Here is an 8,969-nt window from a genome sequence, read left to right on the forward strand (position 1 = left end):
GGCCGGGCCTTTGGGTGGTGATTAGGTCATGAGAGTGGAGCCCTCATGAATGGGATTAGTGTCCTTATAAAGAGCTCCCAGAGAGCTCCCTTGCCTCTTCCACCAGGTGAGACCACAGCAAGAAAATAGCATCTATGAACCGGGAAGCCAGCCCTCACCAGACACAGTACCTTGATCTTGGACTACTCAGCCTCCAGGACTGACAGAAATAAATTTCTGCTGTCTATAAGCCACCGAGTCTATGGGACTTGGTTATAGCAGCCTGACGTGACAAAGACGGTGCATTTGTGGTGATGTGTATATATATTCAGACATTTCTAACTAGGTTGCACACTATCCTGTGTGACATGAGATACATTTAAGATGGCACCTAGTAGCTGTTTTACTAAAAACATATTTCAATCCAAGCTTGAGCTAGCACTTGCTGTCATTCCAGCCTGTCTCTCCTCTACTTTCTTTCATGTTCAGCATGAATCAAATGGCTTAAACATCCCAAATACATTCCAGTTATCACCCCATGTTTCATCCCTCCACATTTTTGCACATCATATTTTCCAAGCCTAGAATGTTCTTCCCTTTGACTACATGTTAAAATGCTATGTATCTTTTAAATCCCAACTTGGGAACGTCTTCCCTGATCGCCAAGAATAATCACTCCCTGCCCTGATTTAATTCTATACCTTGTATATATCACTATTATCACCTCTGTCACATTGTATTGGAATTTGTTTTACTATTACTATCTCCCCTATTGTGAATGCTAAAGGGCATGAAGTTTAAATAAAAAACAGCTCTATCTTATATTTGGGTGACTTTGAACAAATCACTTTACTTCTGGGTCTCAATTTCCTCTTCTGTAAGATAAACATGGATATTATCATCCCATCTCTCTCAGACTACTATGAGACTTAACTAAGATAACATATGCAAGAGCATTTTATCAATTATAAAGCACTGACAAATTTTATTTCGAATAGATAAGGTTTTTTTTAAAGGTATATAATGGCCCACACAAATTAGGAAAAAGATGTGATCTCTCACCATTCATCAAAACAGCTCTAGCCGGGCTTCCCTGGTGGCGCAGTGGTTGGGAGTCCGCCTGCCGATGCAGGGGACACGGGTTCGTGCCCCGGTCCGGGAGGATCCCACATGCCGCGGAGCGGCTGGGCCCGTGAGCCATGGCCGCTGAGCCTGCGCGTCCGGAGCCTGTGCTCCGCAACGGGAGAGGCCACAACAGTGACAGGCCCGCGCACAGCAAAAAAAAAAAAAAAAAACAGCTCTAGCCAAGACTACCAATGAGCATTGACCTCCCAAAAGCCTAACCGCGAAGGTCTATTCTCAATCGTCATCTTGCTCAATCCACGAGCAGCACTTGATCCAGACGACCTTGCTTTCCTCCTGGACACACTCTCTTCACTGGGTTCCACCTCAGTGGAAGCCCCTTCTCACTATTCTTTACTTGCCCCTTCTCATCTTCCCCACTTCTAAATCTGGAGGGCTCCAAGGCTCAGTATCTAGACCTCTTTCCTTCCTATACTCACTCCCTTAGTGATCTCATCCAGTCTCATGACTTTACATAGCATTTAATTTTTTTTTTTTTCCTTTGGCCATGTGGCATGAGGGATCTTAGTTCCCTGACCAGGGATTGAACCCGTGTCTCTTGCAGTGGAAGCACAGAGTCTTAACCACTGGACCACCAGGGAAGTCCCTAAATAGCATTTAATTTCTTCCAACTCACAAATTTGTAGATTTCTTCCCTGAAAACCAAACTTGTGTATCAAACTGCCTAGATGTTTTAAGTATCTTAATGTGCTCAAGCTGAGCTCCTAGTCTCCCCCACCCCGAGTACACACCTCATCTCAGTTCATGGGCATTGGGTCCATTCAGGTGTTTGGGTCAAAAAAAATCTCAGACTTGACTCCTCTCTTTCTGTCATACTTCCTATCCAGTCCACCAGAAATTCCTCCAACCAAAGTATCTTCAGAATTCAATCCTTTCTCACTACCTCCATGCTGCTTTTACCCTTGTCCAAGTTTGCCATCATCTCTCACTTGATAGCTGAAATAGCTTCCGAAATGGTCTCCCTTGTTTCTGCCCTTGCCCATCTTTGATCTCGTTGAACCCACCAGCCAGAGTCACTCTGTTACAGCATTAGTTATATCAGGTCAATCATTGTTTAAACCCCTCCATTGGTACCCCATCTCCCTCAGTGTAAGATCACAATGGCCTTTAAGGATCCATGTGATCTGCTCACCATACTCCTGTTTCCTCACTGACCTCATCTCCTACCATTGTCCCCTTTGCTCAGTCCACTCCAGCCACTATGCCCGCCTTGCTTTCTGTTGATAAACTAGACGCCTGGCCTGCCTCTGCCTGAATGCTCTTCTGCCTGATATCATGTGGCTCATTCCTTCATTTCGTTTATATCATTCCTCAGATGTCACCTTCTCTGTGAGGTCTTCCCTGGCCATCCCATTGAAAATTGCAATCCCCTTTCCTCCGACTCCCCATCTCCCTTTCCTGGTTCATTTTTCTCAACAGTAGTTGTCACCTTTTAGCATATGTTTTACTGTCACTAGTAAAAGCTCCAAGAGTACAAAAATTTTTATTTCTTCTGTATCCTCAGTGCTTAGAGCAATGCCTGACACATAGATAGCATATTACTTAAAAAAATGAATGAGGAAAGAATGAATGAACAAAGTAGGCTTCATAGATTCATGATAAATATATTTCTAAACACCTGTATCTTCAACAATAATGGGCAGAAATACCATCAAAGTTTATAGAAATGTCTGACACTTAAAAGTCAGGAAATGTGAGGCCATAAAGAAGAAATCAAAGTAAGTTTGGGAACACTTAATGTTCCTAAAGAAACTCATAGCAAATAAGTAAGTAGCTATACTTCAATTAAATAAATAAGTAGAAACGAAACGGTACTCAAAATATAACAAAATATTCAGTTGATCACCCCCTAGACTTATTATAAAGTTCAAAGTTAAATAAATGCTTTCTATTTACTTGTAAGATGCTTAGTATGTGCTGTATTTATCATTTTAGAAGGCAGAGCTGAACATTTAGATTTTCTTCCTATGTAAGTTTCTTGTGAGTACCTTGGCAGACTTTTCTGGTTTCAATAATTCAAACTAATCATGTCAACAAACAGTTTTAAATAACCAAGACTATAAAATTTGATACTCAGAGTAAAGTTATTAAGTATACTTGGTTATAACCTAAGAATTAACATGACAGAAAAACTTTAAGGAATTTATCATTTTAAACTCTGTAATTACAAATTTTTATATTAGTAGTTGCTATACTAAAGGTATATAATCTGCTGATTAAAATAGATGTTGTCCACAAACAGAAAGTTGTGGATGCATATGGAAAAAAAGTTTCCCATTTTAATATTGATTTATCCCATGTTTTTCTTTTAAATTATTATCATTTCCAGGCAACTCTCTGCTGATAAATTACAAATGAAGATAAACAGTACTTTAACATTCCCATCAGAAACTTCCTAAAGGGTAAATGAATATAATCTCCCTCAAACTAAATTATCATTCAGGGATGGCCATGTATTTTGCTAAATTACAGATCTAGCAAATGAAAATCCAAGACTTTAAACTTCATTTCACAACGATATGCTATTCTTCTAAGTGTTGTATGTACTAACTGTGAGGTCTTTTATTTAAATAAAGACCATTCTATAAAAACTAACGTCAGAAAATGTGCTATAGTTCTTGATTTCCTCATCAAGAAATCACTGAACCATCACTTTAGATCATAGCTGAAAAGTGAATGAACAAAGTTTTTTAAACTATATCTAAGTTTACTCCTCACTGACAACATTGAAAATAGAGAATTTGTGTACATCAATTCTAGAAACTTGCTCTTATCTCAATTTACAGAAATTTCTGTAAGGAAAAGGAAAGGCCACATAGTACAAGAGGAAGTCATGACCTTCGGTAACATGTTTATACGTAACAAAACTTAATAAATGTTGTTTTTTATCCATGCTTAACTGGATAAAAAACTTGAATAGAACATATTTTTAGAGAAAAGAACATATCTAAACATGTGAAAACTTCTATCCAAACTGACTGAATATTTCAGTGAATACTTTTGGTTAATGTGGCTTGAAACTTGCAAGGCAGTCAACAAAGAAAGTTGGAAGTATCAAAACATCACTGATTCGTTGTGAAAGGCAATAGTAGTAGCTTTTATTATAACTAAACATACTTACAGATGCTTACCCCTCTGTTAAGTTTTTTCTTACATATATGGTTTTAAAAAATATATTCCCCACAACAACTTCATGGGATAAGTGTTATGCTCCCCAATTATAAATGAGAAAACTGAGACCCCAGGAAAGCAAGTAAACTGGCCAAGGTTATCAAGATGAGGATTCAAACTCGGGTCTGTTTCATTCCAGAGTCTGTTTCTAAACCTCTGAGCCCAATGCTGGGTGGCCATTAAAACAGATTCAAAGATATTCACATCAGACATTTGTAGGTAAAACATTTGTTGGAAAATAATACTGCACTCTACACACACACACACACACACACCCCAAAATATTCCAGCAGATAAACTTTTGTTGAAAACATTTCAGGAAATCTGACGTTTCCATGCAACACACTTTGCCGAAAGTATACTTCACAGAAAATTTAAAGCCCATTTCTTGAACTAATACTCCCTGAGCTAAACAGTCATACAAAATAATTGTTATTAATACACATAAAGTTTTCCATGTCAGTAACTCTACTGTTCAACAATTTAAAAATGAACTTCACAAGAGAGGATGCTCCTTAATTACAGGAGCAATCAACAAATCACAAAAATCTTAAAGCTAAAAGATTTCTTCAAGTTTCTTTAACCTAACCCTTCATTTTATAGATGACAAACTAAAGTCCAGGAAGATGAAGTAATTTGTCCAAGTTTCTACAACTAAAAAAAAGCAAATCATAATAATTTTTACTTACAGTGGGATAAAGATATTTCCAATTCCCAATTATCTTTTTGACCATACCTTAACATTTCTCAATTACAGTAATATATCAACGATATTCTCCATCTGTAGCATTTAAAACCACCTTGAACTTGAATCATTTTGAGGATCAAATCCTACAACTTCAATCATTTCAAAGCAACCTATTCTAAACAAAGAAAACTCTCACTTTCCATGGCAAACAACTGCTAAACAAGGAAAGTAAATACTGTATCAAAATACTTTTTATATTACCAACAGTATTTATGTGAATTTCGAATGGCTTTCTCACAGAGATGATCAAGAATGAATTATAAGACATAAAAGAAGGAATATAAGACTATTAATGACCACTATAAAAACTTAATGTCTACCATAAAGATTAAACAAATGTACAGTTTCTGTTGTTATTACATAGTAAAGTTTTTATTCTAACAGAACTTATTGTACTTTATATTGACTCCCAGCTAGTAGGAATTCATTTCCGTCTGACCACTTTTGGATTTTGTTTACCAAAATGAAATGTCAAATTGAAAAAAAATTAATGCAAACCACAAAAGTCCTGCTATGAAAGAAACATTCAATGTGATATTTAAAAGCAAAATCAATCATAAATAAAATAGGACATTTGCCTATCGGACCCATCATTGTTACATAACCTTCCTTAGTAACTATATAATCCACGTTCATTATGTGTAATCATATCGAAGACACTGTCAGATTAATAAAATTTCCTTAGAAGTACCCAAATCGTCATTCCAGATGAAAATGAACCTACAAAAAGCAGTTCAAAACAAGGAAATCCAAAGTCATAAATCACTTTGATCAGGCAACAGCTCAAAATAACTAGGCAATTCTCTAGCGGCGTAAGTACCAGCTCCAAAATGAAGTGCTTGTAGAGTATTTAAAAAGCAACATACCTTCTTTAAGGTGGAGAATTCCCAGTGATCAAATTGTAGTAATCCACATAGGGAAGGCATCATCAAAAATCCCAACAACTTTTAAGCAACTCCAAAGAAAAAAGTTTGGTAAGTTTCATTCAGGAATGACTTGATGTTGTATTGGTACTTCCATAACATTCACTGATAGAAAGATCCAGTAAGAACAATGCAGTACGAAGGAGTCAGTGCACTCATGATGCTTTCTAGATGCTGACAATAGTAATCACACCTATACAATTGAAATTAATTAGTGTTAGCTTCCAAGTCACTCAACACACTCAGTTTCTTTTAAAAAAGTAACCTTAGTGTTAATATATTTCTTTCTTTGACACAAAAATTCAAAACTACATAGCTCTGGCACTTGAACCGTTTCTAGCTGCAAGTTTTAATAATGGATATTACTGTACGAAATCACAACTTTAAGAAGTTCAAATAGACTATGTTTGGCTCTTTCCTCCAGGTGTTAGCAGCACAGTTTGAAGTTTCATCTGTCCGGTCAAACTGTAAAGGTGGGAGATAAAGGCAAAGGGTGGGAGGAAAGCTTCTAGCTCTGGGGTGGGGATAGGAGAGGGTAGCAGTGATAAATTAATTACCTTGGTATTTGGAACGATCTCACAAAACAGACCTGAAGATAATGACCTAAATTTGCATTTTCTAACTCAAGAGCCCTGTTCCACACATTCCCAATATTTAAACACTGCTAGAACATACCACGTTTGCCCACTTTCAAAAAACTCCCAATTTCTGTCCCTAAATGTCTTTCTATGAACCAAGTGACTGGGCGGATGAACGACTTTGTGATAAAGTGGGAAAGTGCTGAAAGAAATGTCCTATAAAGCGGAGATGTTTATTAGGTGCGCAGTGTTCGCCTCATCTGAGCAAGAACCAATCCAGAAACACTGCGAAGTGAAGCTACTTGGGAAACAAAGTTAAGGAGTCTCCTTTTGCCTATAAACACGGAGGGAATTGCGCTGCCTCTCCACTCCGCAGAAGCTGCAACAGCCATCCCTCTTTTGGGCGGGCGTGGTAGACAGAAACAAAAGGTTAAAACACAAAAGGCGGGGCGGACCGCTGGGTCTGTGGAGCTTCAGGCGCTCGCGTTCCCCTTTCTACTCAAACACATTGAAATGGGGCGGGGGTGGGGGCCCGCGTTAAGTGAGAGAGGTGATGATGGATCGCCAGCACCGCGTAGGTTATTCTGGGTGGGTCGTGAAACTGAGAGGGGTGGACGGGATGGCCGACTCTAACTAGTGGTCCAGGCCCCATCCCTCCATCCCTGCATCTCTGACAGTCGAGAACCTGTGGCTTCTTCCTCCAACCTATCCCAGCCCCAAAGAAAACTTTCTGAACTCTTACCTGTTTGCTCTAACACCCTCGACCGCAAACACAAGAGTCCAATACCCTACCACCCAAACCTCTTCTGCGTTCTCGTGCTGCAGCTTTGGGTATGGTACGTTGGATCTGCGCAACGCTTCGCAGGCTGTTAAGTTATAAAATGGTGAGGGAACGACCCCCGCTTCCATATCTCTTTCCTTGGCAGGACCAAAGTCAGACCCGGCAAGTCCCAACCATTTCAGCACGCTTCCCTCCGGTCTGCGCGCAGCTAGGAGAAAGCGAGGCAATGCCCCCTTGAGACACCCTTCCCCCCATCCCCCCAGCTCCTCATATAAAGAGGCACTTGAGAGAAATGCCCGCCTGGCTTTTGCCCATTAGAAATAAACAAATAAAACAATCTGTGCAAGTTCCTTAAAGAACAAAAGAGAAGGGAACAGGGGAAAGGAGGTACAACTTGGCCAAACTTCGCCACCGGACTGCTCCTCGGTCCTCCGGAGGGCGGGGAGCGGGGCGCGTTGCGGGGGAGAGAGATAAACAAGACAACAGTCCCCACTCACCTTCTTCCCCACTTCGTCGCACTTCTGAGAGACGTCTCCCTTGTCGCGGTCCTCGCGGCGCTCGGACACTTTTGTGTGGCCTGACAGCGGAGAAAGTCGCGGCGGCAAAGTTGCGAGAGGGAGATACCCGCGCGTCCGAGGGAGAGGGGAAGAAAGAGAGTTCATCAGAGTTCCCCCTTTTGTTCCAAGTCCCGGAGCAGACAAAGAGGCGGCGAGCGGCGGCAGGTTTCTCCCTCTCACCCCTTCTTCCTCTCTCTCTCCCCTCCCCTCCCCGCCCCCTCCCTCTCCCCGCATCTCCCGCCCGGCCGGGAACCTCGGAGGCGAGCCTGGGCGGCTCAGTCCCCAGCCCATTGCAACTCTGCCACGACCCTCTCCTCCCACTACCTCGCCCGAAACTTTCCCCGGGAGATGCATGTCCTGGTCCCCTCCACACCCACCACGCTGTCTAACGCGCTCAAGTCTGCGGGGGGAGAGGGGGAGGAATCTCCAAAATCATTGTTTCCGGGAGATGCACCTCTTTGTTTGCACTTTCCCTGCCAATCAGTGTGAGCAGTCCACTTTGGCATCGAGTTTCTGTCAGTTTTTCCTCATCCCAAGAGACAAAATCCGAAGGGCAAGGGGTCAACCACAGAAGGTAAAGGCGCTCACACAATTGGAGGTGGGGTGCACCCTAGGCTCTCCATCCTGGTTCCTCCCCTCGGATCACCCCCTCCACCCAACACACCAAAACAACTCAAAGGGGCATCAAGATGTGTTAGAAAACTCTCCCCCCCCCACGCCCACCCCCACTCACTCTGTCCCTTGGGAGCTCCCTCTAATCCGGAGGACAAAGCCCAGCTCGGGGTCCCACCAGGACCTCCACTCCTAGGGGCTACCTGTTGCTGCAGGCGCTGCGCGACTCGGTCCAGGGGCGCCGAGGGCGGATTCCCACCTCGAGCATCGCACCCACCTCTCAGACCCCAAACTTCTCCTAACCTCAGACCGAGACTGCACGGCTCTCCGGGAGACCGCGCTCCCTCTGACCCTGGAGCCAAGCGCTCCTCACCGGCTCCCTTCTCTACACCACTGCCGTGTCCTCGCTCCAAAGATCAGACTCAGGGTCCCTGGCTGCCTCCCCATCCTCTACCCCCTGGCGAGGCCGAACATCCC

General features: G+C 42.3%; 1 pseudogene; it reads right to left on the minus strand.

Moving 5' to 3' along the window:
- LOC115866000 (uncharacterized) overlaps positions 1-8,760 on the minus strand; it is a 392,064-nt pseudogene extending 383,304 nt beyond the window's left edge.
- Positions 8,761-8,969: the final 209 nt, after the last annotated feature.

The sequence above is a fragment of the Globicephala melas genome, chromosome 11 (assembly GCF_963455315.2).
Source record: "Globicephala melas chromosome 11, mGloMel1.2, whole genome shotgun sequence".
In the NCBI taxonomy this organism is placed as follows: domain Eukaryota; kingdom Metazoa; phylum Chordata; class Mammalia; order Artiodactyla; family Delphinidae; genus Globicephala; species Globicephala melas.